At 47.4% G+C, this 15,681-nt stretch overlaps 1 pseudogene; it reads right to left on the bottom strand.

Moving 5' to 3' along the window:
• Window positions 1–4,680: 4,680 nt before the first annotated feature.
• On the bottom strand, window positions 4,681–6,168 carry LOC132354546 (high mobility group protein B1-like; annotated as a pseudogene).
• Window positions 6,169–15,681: the final 9,513 nt, after the last annotated feature.

Raw genomic sequence — 15,681 nt, 5'->3', positions numbered from 1 at the left:
AAATACCTGACCAGCACTCCTTAAAGCTGTCAAGGTCTTCAAAAACAAGGAAAGTTGGAGAAACCATCACAGCCAAGAGGAGCCTAAGGAGAGATGATGACTAAATGTAATGTGATATCCTGGATGGGATTCTGGAGCAGAAAAAGGACATTAGGTAAAAATTAAGGAAATCTGAATAAAGTATGGATGGACTTTATTTAGTTAATATTATTGATCAATATTCGTTCATTAGTTGTGACAAGTACATGATATTCACGTGACGTAAGATGTTAACAGTAGGGGAGACTGGGTGTGAACTATCTGGGGAGTTTACGCACATCTTTGCAACTTTTCTTTACATCTATTCTGAAATAAAAAGTTTATTTTAGAAAGTGGATAATAGTGTCTACATTATGTTGTTGCACCCATTAAGGGAATTCATATCAAGCATTTAATACACTGGCATATGGTAAGGGTTTAAGGTTAGCTATTGTTTATCATTATTGTTCTTATTTCTATTTTTCTTATGAAAACAGCTATACATATCCATTACAGAAAAATTTACAGACGAGACAAAGGAAGACATAAGCCACAGAAGAACAAAACACAACACCCACAATCCTACCCTCCCTGAGACAACTACTGGTCACACCTTGCCATGGATCCCTGCAGAGATATAACTAATTTTTTTTTTTTTTTGAGAGAAAAATATCTGCTGTAGTAATTTATGTTAAAATTTAGAACATGTGATCATCGAAAGATCCATTCATAGAGTGAAAAAACAACCCCCAGGTTGAAAGAAGCTACTTGCAACACAGATATCTGGTATACACAATACAACAGACTGGTATAAATAATATACAGAAAATTCTTACAAATCAGCAAGAAAAGAGCGGAGAAATAAATAGAAAAATGGACAGAAGAAAATGGATAAAAAGGTAATAAATTTCACCAAAGAGGATAACCGAGCGGCAATTAAACATATGAAAAAAGTGTTTAACTTCTCTAGTCTAATTTTTTATAAAACTTGGATCACACCACACATACACTTTGGTAAGTGGCCATCATTTAAGTAAGTAACATTTCTGCTGTTCCACCTCTTTGCTCTTACAAGTAGTCAAGAGCACAAGTAATGGACTAAATATTAATTGGGAAGGAAAAAAGCCCTGAAAAATTATAAAAACTGGGCAACAGTGCTTAAATATGCACAAAAGGTGCTCAATGGTTCATCAGAATGACTCTCATCTGAAAAGTTAATGACTGACTTTTCTAGGTCTGTTTTAGTAAAATTTAATAAATTAAAAAAAAATTTTTTAAGTTAAGAAAAAAAGAAGAGAAGGGAATACGGCAAAATGTTGACAGCGGTTATCTCTTTTGTTTGCTCTGCAGCCTTCTGTGACTGCCAGATTCCCTACCAGGAGGATATTTTACTGTAAAGCTGTGGACAGTGAGTGATTGGGTCTAGTCCTTTTCAACCAACTGCCATCTTGCCTAAATCACTGGGTTCACTGATTTTCTTTCAAGTAAATCTATTTACTATGTAGCGTTCTAAATGCTTCCCAAATAGTTAATGACCCGATGATGTAAATGGGTTTTGTTCATTTTATAGATGAGGAAACCGAGGCCCAGAGAGGCTAAGTTACCCAAGCCTTATGGACCCAGAGGCCAGCTCTTGACCACTGCACCCATGATGCCCCCCAAACACCTCTAGCCAAACTGCATGGAGCCAACAGACTGCCCTGTGCTGGAAAGGAGGCGACAATTGCACTAACCTTCACGATTCCAGGGCCTGGCTTCTAGAAGCCACTGGACTCCAGAAGTCTGTACAGGTCACTTCCTAGTTGTGTGACCTTGGGAAAGTCCCTTTACTTCCCCCAGCCTCAGTTTCCTTATTTGTAAAAGGGGCATTATTATACCACTTCCTCCTTTCCTACTCCTCAGGGCTGTTGTGGGCTCAGGTATGTGAAGATGCTTCGGAAACTGTGAAGTGTGCGTGTAGGCAGGAGATCAAAGGAGAGAAGGAGTGCCGTGTGAGCAAAGGTGCAGGAACAGGACTGTGTAGGCCATTTTGAGAGAGCTGTGTTCAGGGAACTTTGGTTTCTGAGAAGCGGGACGGGGGTGGAAGGGGGTTTGGAGTTGGTCTCGGAGGGCTTTAATGTCAGACGATGAGTTGGATGAGTTTGGACGCCAGTGACGGCGGGGTGGAAGGGTGGGCTGTGAAGGAGAGTCCACTGCAGGAACCCAGGGCCACGGCAGGGTTGTCTTCAGCCTCTCAGCTGGGCCCTGGGCTCCTAGGTGACTGAGACAGAGCTCCCCAGGACAGCCCCTCTGGGTTCGTGAGGGCTCCAGTGGGGTGTAGGGACTTGCCAGCATATTTCTGTCAATGCCCGTGAGAGGGGAGGATGGTACAGGAGGCAAGCACTACTGTTCTTTCCAGAAGCCCCAGGAAATCAGAGTGCAAGCTTCTTATTTGGTGGTCCCCTCCCAGTTCACCACAGCCAGATCAGCTGAGCCTCCAACAGTCTGGGAGGGAGGTAGACCCTTCTCTCCCCTGCCCTCAGTCTGCTCTTTCTAACGTCCCTAGTGCTCTCCTCGCCAATCATTTACATTCTCCTCCTTGACACTCTTGCCGGTATTTTACACTATACTGACCTCTCCCTTGCTCTGAAGAAGTTCTTTTTCTGCCAGGACTGCACCCCTTCTTGGCCAGCCCTTTAACTGATTCTTCTTGGGTCACTTTGCTGGTTTCCTATCTTCTTTTCCACACCCTCCAGATTCTCTTCTTGGACTCCTTCTTTTCTTTTTTTGTAAATAAATTCTCCCTTAGTGGCCTCACATCAGCTACAGTGTGAACCCCACTATGTACTGATGTGTTCCAAATCTTCAGCCCCTGTATTTCCAACTAAAGTCCTGTCACGACTAAAACTAAACTTATTTCTGCCCACACCCACTGCCTCTTCTCTCACTTAATGTCATCGTGACCAGATAGGGTTCTGTTGTCAAAGCTGTTGAAATGCACCTGGCTGGCTTAAGCAGAGAGCGGATTTATTGGAAGGATGAAGCAACTCACCAACTTGAAGCGAAGGCTCAAAATCCAGGCTCAGAAATGATGGAGGCCGGAGCAGCTCTGGGGAGCTGAGTGGTGGGTGCAGGTGAATGGCTCCTTCAGGGCATGAAGACTGGAGAATGTAGAATAAGAATGTTACCTACCATATGGCCAAGGGTGAAGGGGTATGGGTGAGGGATGGACTGGGAATTTGGGATGAGCAGATACAAACTATTACATATAGAATGGATAAACAACAAGGTCCTACTGTATAGCACAGGGAACTATATTCAATATCCTGTGATAACCCATAATGGAAAAGAATATATATATTTATAACTGAATCACTTTGCTGTACAGTGGAAACTAACACAACATTGTAAAATAACAGTACTTCAATAAAATAAATTTTAAAAAAAGGAAAGTTGCTTACCACGCAGTGTTGGTTGACTCTTAAATCAACTGTATGCGTAAGGAAGCTGAGACCCAAAAAGGATGATTCAACTCCTCTGCCTCCATTCTTTCTGCCCTTACGCTCAAGATTAGAATTCTAGGAAGAAAGCATCTAATATGCTCTTGGCTGGGGATGGGCAGAGCGCCTTCACCGCAACTCTTCCCACCAAACTTTACCAATGGCAATGATTCTTTCCCCTAAAACTAAATTGGGGTTCTGAACCTGAAAAAGAGAAGTGGACCCAGGACGTGCAAAATCACAAATGTCTACCATATTCCTGCCCAGAGACATACTAAACTCCAGCCTCTTTCCTGCTCCACTTCTCCTAAATATCCTTTGAATAATTTCCCTGCCTTCACAACTGGTCTCTTTGCTACTCTTCCTCACTCCCAAATCTTCCCACGCTACCAGCAATCATTGTCTAAAACACAAATCTGATCAGTCCAGAACCGTTTCCTGCTAAAAACCATTTATGGCTTCCCATTGCCCTTAGATAAAGTGTTTTGCTGTTGTTTTTGTTTTTGTTTGGTTTTTCGGGGGTAGTCTGTGGAGTTTTTTTGGTCTCATTTCAACTTTTATTACCCTCATCATATGCAGGGTCTGTAGACAAAAGCTTTTTATCAGCTAACTATATTGAAAAGATAAACACTGTAATAGTTCATGTGATCCAAAATGGGCAAAGGCAAAAGACAAGCTTCCTCTCAATAAGAAAAGTTTCAGACCTAAGAAAAGGACAATACTAATTTTAAAAAACTGTGTTTACTTAGAAGCATTCAGATTGTCAACAAAATTGCTGCAACTTTTTTTTTTTTTTTTGCAATTACAGAGTGGTATTTGGTTAACAGAACAACAATTACTTCGTATATAAGCTGCATCAGAGACAACTGAAGATGAAAAAACTACTATCCCCATACATAACTCATTTGTATTGTGCACCAGCAAGAACCTACTTTAAAATTTCCATGCCAGTTTACATCCCCACACTGTATCAGGCAAGGTTAGCAGCTATTGAAAATACCACCAGGACAGGGTTAGCTAGAGACACATTCAGTAGTGTAACTATACAGAAAAAGACACTGATGGTTTAAAAACAAATCTTACACAGCCTTACATTTCAATTTTTTCTTAAAAAGGAGTGAGTTGTGTACAGGGGGGTTAAATGCTTTATAGACAAGAAAAAAAAAACTTAGAGAGAACCAACTTACTCATCATCATCTTCATCTTTGTCCTCCTCCCCCTTTTCATCTTCCTTCTTTTTCTTGCTTTTTTCAGCCTTGATGACTCTCTTTCTCGCTACGTCAGCTTTCCTTTAGCTCAGCAGACAGCAATATCCTTTCTATATGTTCCCTTCAGCCTTCCTTTAGAAGGCTGCTTGCTTATCATCTGCTGCAGTGTTATTCCACATCTCTCCCAGGTTCTTTGCAACATCATCAATGGACAGACCCAGATGTTCTCCTTTGATCTTTTGAGTGAAACTCAGAACAAAATAAGAAAAAGGCCAAAGGAAGCCTCTTGGGTTCACTGGGATCCTTGAATTTCTTTTTTGTTTCCCCTTTATAAGAGATACAGGTTTTCATGTCTCTTTTACAATGGGCCTTGTCCACCTTTGCCATGTCTTCAAATTTTCCTTTCTCCTTATAGATATGGTCTATAGAAAACTCCCAAGAAGCTGACTGAAGCATCTGGGTGCTTTTTCTCATGCTCCTCCCAGCAAGTTTGCACAAAGGATGCATATGACGACATTTTTGCCTCTCATTTTCTTAGGCTCTCCTTGCCCGTGTTCAATTATTTTTCCTCAGCGAGGCTCAGAGTTACCTAGTACCTGTTTGGCTCTCACTTGCCCTGGTGCTGTCTCTGTGGAGCTCAATGTCCTGCAATGGCTGTCTAGATAAAGTTCTTAACAGGGTTTCCAGGACCCTTTCCAAACTTTACCTTTCTACAAAGCTTCATTTCCACCACTGCAGCCCCGCTGCTCCTCAAACATGCCCTTTGTGCCTTTGTACTTGTGCTTCCCCTCTCCTGGGAGTCCCTTTTCACATCCTCTATCTCTCAGGATCCCATACATATTCATCTTTCAAAGATGGACTTAGATGTCATCTCCTCATGGAACCCTGTGGAACAAGGTAGGATGAATTGGTTATTCCCTCTGTTGTACTCTCATCACACTCAATATGGAAATAGATTATAGCCCTGGGCCTGTTTTATTACTGCATTTGTTTACAAGTCTGTCTCTCCCACGAGACTGGGAGGTTAAGTCACACACCTAGAACAAGTAACCAACCTGATGGAAATGAATTTGGAGGGAGATGTGATAAATCGGATTGTGTTTTTCATAGTCTAGGCAGTAGCTAAAGACTGCCCACCCCCACCCCCCCAAAGGCAGGTAACCACCTATTTATTCCCTTTGCTCTTTGGGAAAACAGGGCTTGGAGAGATTTAAGTTAAAGAAGAGGAAGGTCTTCTTGTTCTTGGGTTCTTGTAGACAAAAAAGTGAGGTGACTCAGAATGCATGGATTTGGCCTTTGGAGGCTTTTAAAAACAAGAGAGACTTTATCAGGAGCAAGCTGGAAGTCCTGTTAGAAGTGGACAAATGGCTAAGCTGACACCTGAAGAGGTTGCCTCTTGAGGAGGCCTACAAGGAGCAGAGGAACCAGCCAGAGGTCTCCAGTGTCTCCAACCATGTACCCATGGAGCTCAAGGATGTTTGGGGGAGGGGAGACAGATGAGGGAGCCCCCGCTAATTAAGTCTCTACCCTCGAGCGAATGTGAGGCTAATAAGGCGGCCCCATTCCAGGGCACCTCCACACCAAGCCAGCCGGTCTGCCTGTTTATTGCCCGTATGGAGATCATTAATACCTCCTGACACTGGGGTCACTCCTGGGGTCAATCCCTGAGCCCGTTCTGCAAAACAAGGGGAAATGAACTTCCCAGCACATGTGGTTCAGGCCTGGCAGGGAGGGGGACTCCCGTCACCCCACTCAGCTCTGGGAGAGACAGGACCCCAGGCTGTTGGACCCCCCAACGCAATCCCTTCTGCCCAAGCTGGACTCCTGAGAGAGTGGTCCTGGGGAATGGCGAAGGGGAGGCCCTGGTCTGGGACAACCCCCACCGAGGCTGTCCCAAACGACAGACGGACACTAATCCTCTGGCGACGGGCAGTGGTGGTGTCTGGGAGCTGCAGCTGCAGCTCGACAGGGGCCGGACTCGGGCTGCAGGTGGCGAGAAGGCACAAGCCCGCGGCCACGTGGGTGCGAGCTGCAGATTCGGCCCCACCCTCCCCGCTTCCCCCCGCAGTGATTGGGCCCTCCGGAATCCAAGATGGCGGACGGAGGCGGGGTTCCTGGCCAAGCGAAACTGCGATTGGTAAAGCGCAGGTCTTTTGAGCTGAAAGATGGCCTCAGTAGCCAGTCAGGGAACTCCTTGCGGTGTAGGTGAGCGCTCAGCTGTCTTACCTCACGCTTAAGCAACCAAGGCCTCATCAATCTGTCTCTCGCAGCCTGGGAAGGGCCAAGGTGGGAACAAGGAACCCCCAGGTGGTCCTCCAGGCAGGCCCTTACCAGTCTGGGGCCTCTTTCTCGGTAATGACTGGAACTGGGAATCAGCCCCGGCTGGCCCGAGGAGAAGTCGAGAAAGCCCCCAACTAGCTTGGAGGAAATCAATAGGATTATGAGCTTAATGCCAGAGCAGGCTGAGTGACAGTTACCAAATAAATGATACGGCTGAGGTTAAATGAGGCCCAATAAATAAAGGAACGTGTTCAAGGGAGAAACTTCAGAAAATGCAGGGACGTGGGGGTCGGGCCTCTGGACTTCTTCCAGCCTTCCCCTTCTAGGTCTTGTTGAATTCTAGAAGAGCCGCAGTCTGGGGCGCTACCTCCCAGGAACGCACAGGTTGGGGTCTGTGCCCTGTTCAGTGCCCTGTTCAGTGCCAGTGTTGGCATGGCGCCTGAGCACAGGGCTCCTTGGACAGCGCCATCCGCCCAGCTTTGGGTGAGGGAATGGAAACTGTTAGTATGGAGGTCTGACCAGTTAACAGCGGGGGCATGCCTCTGATTGCTTAGAAGCAGAAAATGGACCAACTGCAGCAAGAGGGGTGGAAGCCAGGAAGCACTTTTATCTATGTGATATCACTTCATGCTTTCTTCTACCCTGTAAGGTGGCTGTTATTATTAAATTCATTTTACAGATGAGGAAACAGAGGCTTAAAGCAGATTTTGCTCTAGGTCCCTCTATAAACAGCCTGTTGAGGACCAGAATTCAGGTTTTTAAACTTCAAATTCCAAGGGCTTTCTAATAGCCCACATATTCTTTCATTCTTGAATTCTAATTTCCTTCAGCCCCTGGTTCAGAGAAATCCTTGAGGGCCCAAATTAAAAGCCAGTTTTGGATAATCTATGCTTAGGAAGAATGGAAGGGAGAAAGAGGAGGAAAGAAGGGGCAGGGGGGATTGAAACATTAAATAATTTCTCTGACTTAGGATTTTGTTTTTAACCTAACACAACCCTAGCAGATATACCTTCCTCGGACAGATTGTAAAATAAATGTGTATTTCAGAGAAGTCTTACTGGAGGAAATGGAAGGAAGTGGCAATTCAGGAGCATATAGTGTAATGGGGAAGAAAGTGTGATCATCTACAGTGAATCCACCTACTGATAAGGACTCTGGAACAGAAGGTCTATATTGCTACCTGTGACTGTGCAAAACCCAGATCTGATTATTCATTCCTTATCTCTGTAGTTCAAGTGAGAGTTACAGGAGGGATCCACCTGTGTTATTGGTGAATCACTGCCCCTGTCCTCAGTCCTGAGGTGGGGGGCTCAGACCAGCTTACCTCACCCAGGTCCAGGATCAGGCCAGCCCAGTCCTCAGTTCCTCATAACTGGAAGTTTCCTAATTCTCTTTGTGGGAGAAGGCCTGGGAGGCCAGGGTGAGAGGTCAGGTGTGCAGAGTTGCACCTGTGGTAAGAAGGGCAGCACCTGCAGCAGTAGCTGTCACCCACTACCCATTCTCCTTATTCAATCCTCCAATTTCCAGAGTGAGCTCAGGCTCCTGCCCCCACTCCAGCTGTCCTGAGTTTGATAATCTCAATGGGATGTGGGCTGGGGGATCTGGAACCAAGATTTGGGGTTACTGGGTAACAATAAAGCCACAGGGGACAGGTAAATTCCCTGCTGCCTCACCCATCTTTCCTCTTTGGGGGACTTACTAAGGATCCCAGGCCTTAGATTATAGCACACATAGAATAACATGGCTGGGAAGGGAGTGTGGAGGGGTTTTGTTTCCTGAATTTGAACGAGAAGGTATGTGCACGTGTGTAAGAACACATATGGACACTAAGATATGTATCTTTCATTATGAAATGCCCAAGGACTCACTCAGCACTGAGCTGGGACCTTCGCATATGCCTCAGGAGTAAGACTGTAAGTAACAGAGACTCAAACTAACAATGATGTAAAGAAATAGGGTTTATTTTTTCTCACATTACAAGAGCAGGTTTACCTGCTCAGTGACGCCATCAGGAACCCAGACTCTTTCTTTTTGCTCTGATATCCTTAGCATATTGGCCTTCATCTTTCTTGCCTCAAGGTCTTCTCTAGAGAGTGAGAACTCCAAGGATCTCATCCACAGGGGAAAAGAAGACTATGTCTTCCCCTTTTTCAAGAAAGGGGGAAAAAAATTCCCCACATCCTTTCTCCTCTCTAGTCTTTTGCTTAGGCCTCATTGGCCAACATTGGGTCACATGACCACTCCTAGCTACAAGGAAGGGAGTCTATGAGAGCATGGAACAGGATTTCCATGATTGGCACAGAACAGTGGTTCTCAACCTCGGCTCTGTTCTCAGAGATTCTGACTCTGTTGGTCAGCGTTGGGGCTTGACATTGGTATTTATTAAATTCTCCAAAAACCTAGGATTTAAAAAAAAATTGTAATTGCATTTCACTACAGTATGGCACCAACTCAAGTAATCATCTTCAACCAAACCCACCCTAGGCTCTGGACAAGCCACCTTATTGTACTGACTGGGATTCTCTAGCTTATCCTGTAGCCCCTGCTCCCTTTGGAACTGATTATATAGGTGATTAATTAGTACATTTGTAGGTCATTTGTTAGTGAATTTGCAGTTAGTAACTGGTTAGCTAGTCAGTTGGCTAACTAATAGAATGGTTAGTTGGCCTTTCCTCTTGTTTATGTGTCTGGCACATAGTAAGTACTTGATAAATATTTCTTTGGGTGAATGAATCCATAAAATGGAGATAAAACGGAGTTGATACCACATCAAATGAGATAGTAGCTATGAACTTTGTAAATGATAAAACACTGTAAAGATATAAGAATAAACATTTACATGAGAAGCTACTTTAAAATTTAGGGCCAGAGTAAAGTTTTTTCCCCCCATCCTTCACCAAGGAAATAGTGTTTCCACATTTCTGAAATGGAGAACTACCATTTTGCCCTGTTGCCAGTAAGCCAGATTTCTCTCTCAATTATAGCAACTTTGTCAACACTTAGCGATAGCATATATTCTTTCTCCTTTTTCCTTGACCTTACTTTGTCTTTCTACTTGTATTTTTATTAGCTTATTTTGGTTATAAACCACCTCAAGCCTTTTTGGGAAAGAAGTGGGGTAAAATTAATTTTAAAAATACTTGGGAACTAACCTTTATTATCTACCTACCACATGCCAGGCATTTACATATATTGACTTAGCCAAATCTCACAAATAGCTAGTAGGTTGGTGCGATTATCCCCATTTTATGTAGGTGTCAAGGGACTTGCTCAAGGTCATACAGCTGCTAAGATTTCAGAACCAGATTTCAAAACCAAGGCCAGTCTGATACCAAATCTGAGACCTTTCCCCTAAGCAACCCAAGTTGGTGTGATAGATGCTTGGTTATGGTCAACTATTTACTTAGCTAGTTGAGGAGAGTTTTTGTAGTTTGAACTCCTCAAATAAGTCTTGGGGGAAAAAATTGGTCTTTTTCCTTTCGCCACAGGCCATTTATCAGCAAATACTATACTTCATCAATTGTACGCTATTCTATTATTTTATGTACCACTAAGAAAAAAAACCCTGCTACTTAAACTGTGACACACCATTGATGTTAAGATGCATCCTAATTTCAGAGATGTCAAAATGTGAAAAATGTGTGTCTTAGAATCAACAAAATAATGTATTCCATTCTAGTAATGGAGAATTTGTGTACATAACCTCCCCTCTTTTCTTGCTCAATTGCTGGCTTTGCCCCTTCCTTTTCTTATTTATTTATTTATTTTATTTACTTATTTTTGGTTGTGTTGGGTCTTCGTTGCTGCGCGCGGGCTTTCTCTAGTTGCAGCGAGCGGGGCTACTCTCTGTTGCAGTGCGCGGGCTTCTCATTGCGGTGACTTCTCTCATTGTGGAGCGCAGCCTCTAGGTGCGCGGGCTTCAGTAGTTGTGGCATGCAGGCTCAGTAGTTGTGGCTCACAGGCTCTAGAGCACAGGCTCAGTAGTTGTGGCGCACGGGCTTAGTTGCTCCGCGGCATGTGGGATCTTCCTGGACCAGGGATCGAACCCGTGTCCCCTGCGTTGGCAGGCGGATTCTCAACCACACCTTCCTTTTCATCACCAAAACCTTGCCTGTCTCTTCAATATCACATTTCTCCACATCATCATGAACTAGTCAGTTTTGATTTGGATTATCTCACATGAGTCTCCAGAAAGCCTTGCACTCATAGGAGGTTTCCACTCTAGTTTTTTTAAAGAGCTACCTTAGATGGTCTTATTATGAACTTCCTCCAATGGCTGTCATCAAACTCTTTCCAGAGTCTGGCCTAAATCTAGTTTTCCCAAGGTAACTGGTGATTCACTGCCCTCCCTGTTCACCATTCCACACAAAAGTTGGTTGGTCTGTACACTACTTACTTGCAAGGGATTTCCCTCCAGGCTGTTGGAGAGGGCATGGGAGGGGGCTTGGGCGCAGAAGTCGCCATGTCATCCAGTTCTCCCTAACACAGGAAACATGACTCGCCAGGCGTCTCCTGAAACACCAGGGCCTTCCCTTTCTCCACACCAGGAGGAGGCAGGATTGGGGGAGGATTCAGCTTCTCCACCCCTCTTAGACCTTACTTCCCCTTCCTGGTTTGGGACTCCATGAGACAAGTCATGAAGGGAAGATGAGGCAGTGGGATCTGGTACTGCTGGGGGAGATGAAGATTCTTGAGCAGTGGGCCCGTTGTGGAGCTGGGTTACAGGCTCCTGACAGCAGCAGCTGGCTTTTCTGAGTTGGTGTTCTGCTTCCCCCTTTGTGTGCAGGGTTCTGGGGAAAGCACTGATTCTGGCTTTCCATTTCCTAGCATTATAAAAGGGACAGAGCCATCCAGGATTTTCCCTGTCCTGTTCCCGTCAATCTGATTTTGAGGTCAGAATCTGGAAAGGAACAGAGGCTGATTGGAGAGGTTGGGACACCAGTGGAGGGAGGGATGCAGCCCACGCTGAGAACTGAGGGGCTAATCTGGGAATCCTATTGCCAGAGGACTCTGGGGCCTTTGCAGATGGGCGGGCAGGCAGACCTATCCTGGCCCCAGTGTTCTGGGCATGTTACAGGCTGTCAGGCTTGGGCATGGGCTGAGGTCCACATGGGTCTGTGTGGCTGTGCAGCTGCAGGAGCCTGTGGGGAGGTACAGTCAGACACAGAGAAATAGAGATAAGTGAGACAGAGGGGATCAGAGGCAGGACCGGGAGGTCTAGGTGGCTGAGGGGCACTCACTTTCTGAGGCACCGAGGCTGGCTGGCTCAGTGCGAAGCCGCCTGGGCTTCCTAGACTGGAGCAGGCACTGGGCTTCCTCTTCAGCCCTCCGGGATCTCGGGGAGCTGCTGGCAGAGTCCTGGCCCTGGTCCGCAGTTTCCCCAAGAGGCTCTGCCAAGCCTTGGCACCTCGGAGCCTGGGCCTGGGCTCGGATTCAGGCCGGCGCCGCACCTCCCCGCCGCCGCCGCTGCCGCCGCCGCCGCCGCCGCCGCTCCAGGCCGGACCGCCGGCCTCCTCCCCGCCCGAGCGCACGCAGGGCCTGCCCTCACCCGTGACCCCCGCGGCCGACTCCAGCGCCCGCTGCCCGCTGGGCCCGGACGAGCGCGGGCCGGTGAGCAGCGGGGTCGGTCCCAGACGAGGCCCGGCCCGGCTGTCGCGACAGGGCCCGGAACCCGACAGCAGGAGCGAGCGCGGGCCGGCGCGCGGAGGTGTGAGAATGTGAGGCGGGAAAGGTCGGGAGCCGCCGTGCGGGGCGGTGGGGCGCGTGTGCGCTGCGGCCGCCGAGCGGGCTCACGAATAAAGCGGGCACGGCCGGGAGCGGGCTCGGACCGCGGTGCGTGCGGGCAGGCGGGCCCCGCGGCCTGCGGCTCGGCGGAGGGCGGCCGTCTGGAAGTGGGCCCCGGCCCCGCCGGCGCGGCGTGCGGCGCCCCAGGGTGCGGTCCGCGCCGCCGCCCCTGGCCGGCCGTTCCGGTTGTCGAGCCTCGGGTGGGAGCCGCGCGGCGCGGCCAGGCCGCTCGCCCTCTCTTCCCCCCCCCCCCTCTAATCTAAACCATGCGGGCTCCCACCCCGGGCCGGCCGGCGGGGCCCGAGGGCCGCGGAGAGGGCACCGGACCGCGCGCTGGTGGAGCGGGCAGCCCACTCCGAGCTCGGGGTCCCCGAACCGCGGAGCCAGGGGACCCTCGAGCCCCCTTCCCGGGGGGCGGCGGGCGCGGACTGATTGACAGCAGCGACGTCAGCGCGGGGAGGGGGGGCGGCCCCGGAGGGAGGGAGGGAGGAGGAGGGAGCTGAGGCCCCAAAGTGCAGCCTCGGAGATCAAGGGCCCGCTCCAGAACCGGGATGTGTCCGGCCCCGAGGGCGCGGCGGGCAGCGGGACCCTGACCCAGCTGCCCCAAGTCGGAGTCCCGGCTGACCCGGGCTCCTCGGACCCGAGCCTGCAGCGGACCTCGGGCCGCAGGCGCCAACGCATGCGGCAGCGCAGTTAGGGTGAGTGAGGGTCCCGGCGTGGGTGGGGGTGAGTCGGGAGTGCGGGAGAGGGGCCACCCCGAAACCAGGGTTAGGCTGCAAGGTCGAGGAGGATGCGCTGGAAAGGGGGAGAGTAACAGGACCTCGGTAAGAACCTCGGGGACAGTCAAGGCGGCAAGAGGGCGGCGAGAAGAGTTTCTAATCCGGCTGCCGCCTCGGCCCGACTCCCAGCGGTCGGAGCTCGAGCCCTTCTCTCCTCCTAGTAACCGGACGAATTGGGTCTAAGGGCCCAAGAGCATAGAAACGACAGCGCCAGCGCCAAAGGAACAAGGTTAGGACGAGACAAGCGGAGCGGTGGCCTTGAAATTGGTGTTTGAAGAATAAGAAAGGCCAAGGAGGAGGGCCCAGGTACTTGGCAAATATCGATGTGGAAACGTTCGTGATCAGAACACTGGACTTCAGTGCCTTTGATGCAACAGGGTCGTCAAAATTAAAGCAAGGAGCATACTATATAAATAATGATCCATGATCAAGAATTATCAAAATATGAGCAATTACCCAAAAAGCAGGGCTAAGCGGCATAACTGATACAGTACTCGGACTTTAAAACAACAATAAAATAATAGTCACTCTCAAAACCAAGTGAAAATTGTAATCACGAATTTGAGAGAATCATAGACAAAGTGATGGAACAATGTGATAAGAACTATTGTATTAAAATCAATAGAATAAGAAATAGTAATAGTGTAAAAATGATAAAACTGTAGGAAAAAGGTGAACAATGAAAATACTAACAAGGGAAATACTAATATTAGTAGTATTGACAGAATACTATCATATAATTTATTATTGATACTATAGTGAATTTTTAAAATAAATGTTAACCAAAATCTTAAGAGCAATAGTAATATAAATAAAGACGCAACAAGAATTACTGGAGTAATATGACAATTTATGACCAAGGTTTAATAGTCCCAATAACATTATAAATAATGGTAGAGTAATAAGAAGTATTGTACCAATGTGATGAAAAAATAATCAGAGTATTAAGAGCTACAACAATATTACAAATTATGACAAAGTAACAAGAAGTAATGATGCATTGAAAAGTAACTAGCGAATTAAGATCCATAACATTACAAATAATGACAAAGTAACAAGATATTGTAACGATGTGATGAAGAATACCTGGAGTATTATGAACAATCCCAACAAAACAAATAATGGTAAAATAACAAGAAGTATTATAAGGATGTGAAGGAAATGAATGTGAATATTGAGAACAATAATACTACAAGTTGTGGTAAATAAATTATTGAAACTGTGACAAAGTACAAACAGAGACCGAGGAGCCAGCACGGAAACATTTCAGGGATACAGCGTAAAAATAAAAATAATGATAGATTAACATGACCTATTGGAAGACTATATTTAATAATTGCATAGGTATTAGTAATAGTATTACTAATGTGCCAGGAGGCCCTACAATGATGGAGCAGTGACAGGAAAGCAATAACAACATATTTGATAATGATAAATTAACAAATCAAACCAGTACTTTAACCATACAGTATTAAAAATAACATGTACTAATGACTTGTGTGATAGGATAGTCTTAATGTTATTGAATTGACCAGACGAATACTACTCTGATAATAGAGATAATTAAAATAGTATAAAAAATTAACAATTCCCCCAGTGCGAGAAAAGTATCACCAGTAATCTAGAAATGAAAAGAAAAACGCTATTCTTCTTTAAAAAACGAGGCAACTGAAAGTGACGGACCCGAGCGCACAGGGCGCGGAGCCGGCCGGCCGCGTCCGCCAAAGGCTCCAGGAGAAGGGCGAGCGCGGGCCGCGCACCCCGGCTGGTGCGGGACCCGCTCTGCTGGCGTCCCAGCGCGCCGGGGCTCGGGGTCCGAGGGGACCGGACAGCGGGGATGGCCGTGCCGGGCGGGAAGAAAAAGAAACGAGCGGGGAGCTCCAGCGAAGGCGAATCTTCGCGATGTCGGGATGTGGCTCCGTGGCGGAGAGAAAAAGAAGAGGCGAACCTCGAGTTGGGCAATGAGGGCCCAACGCAGCCCTTGTCCCGCGTGGGAGCGGCGGGACTGGCGTCAGTGGACGCGGGCCGCGGATGTGCTCGGCACCGGGCAGGACTGAGAGCGCGCGGCGCAAGTCGCGGGGAGCTGCTGCACAGCTCCGGGTGTGACAAGTGCCCGCAGAGGACCTAGTGGCC

Source organism: Balaenoptera ricei, chromosome 20 (assembly GCF_028023285.1).
Source record: "Balaenoptera ricei isolate mBalRic1 chromosome 20, mBalRic1.hap2, whole genome shotgun sequence".
NCBI classification, from domain to species: Eukaryota; Metazoa; Chordata; class Mammalia; order Artiodactyla; family Balaenopteridae; genus Balaenoptera; species Balaenoptera ricei.
This window is presented reverse-complemented; position numbering and strand designations above follow the sequence as displayed.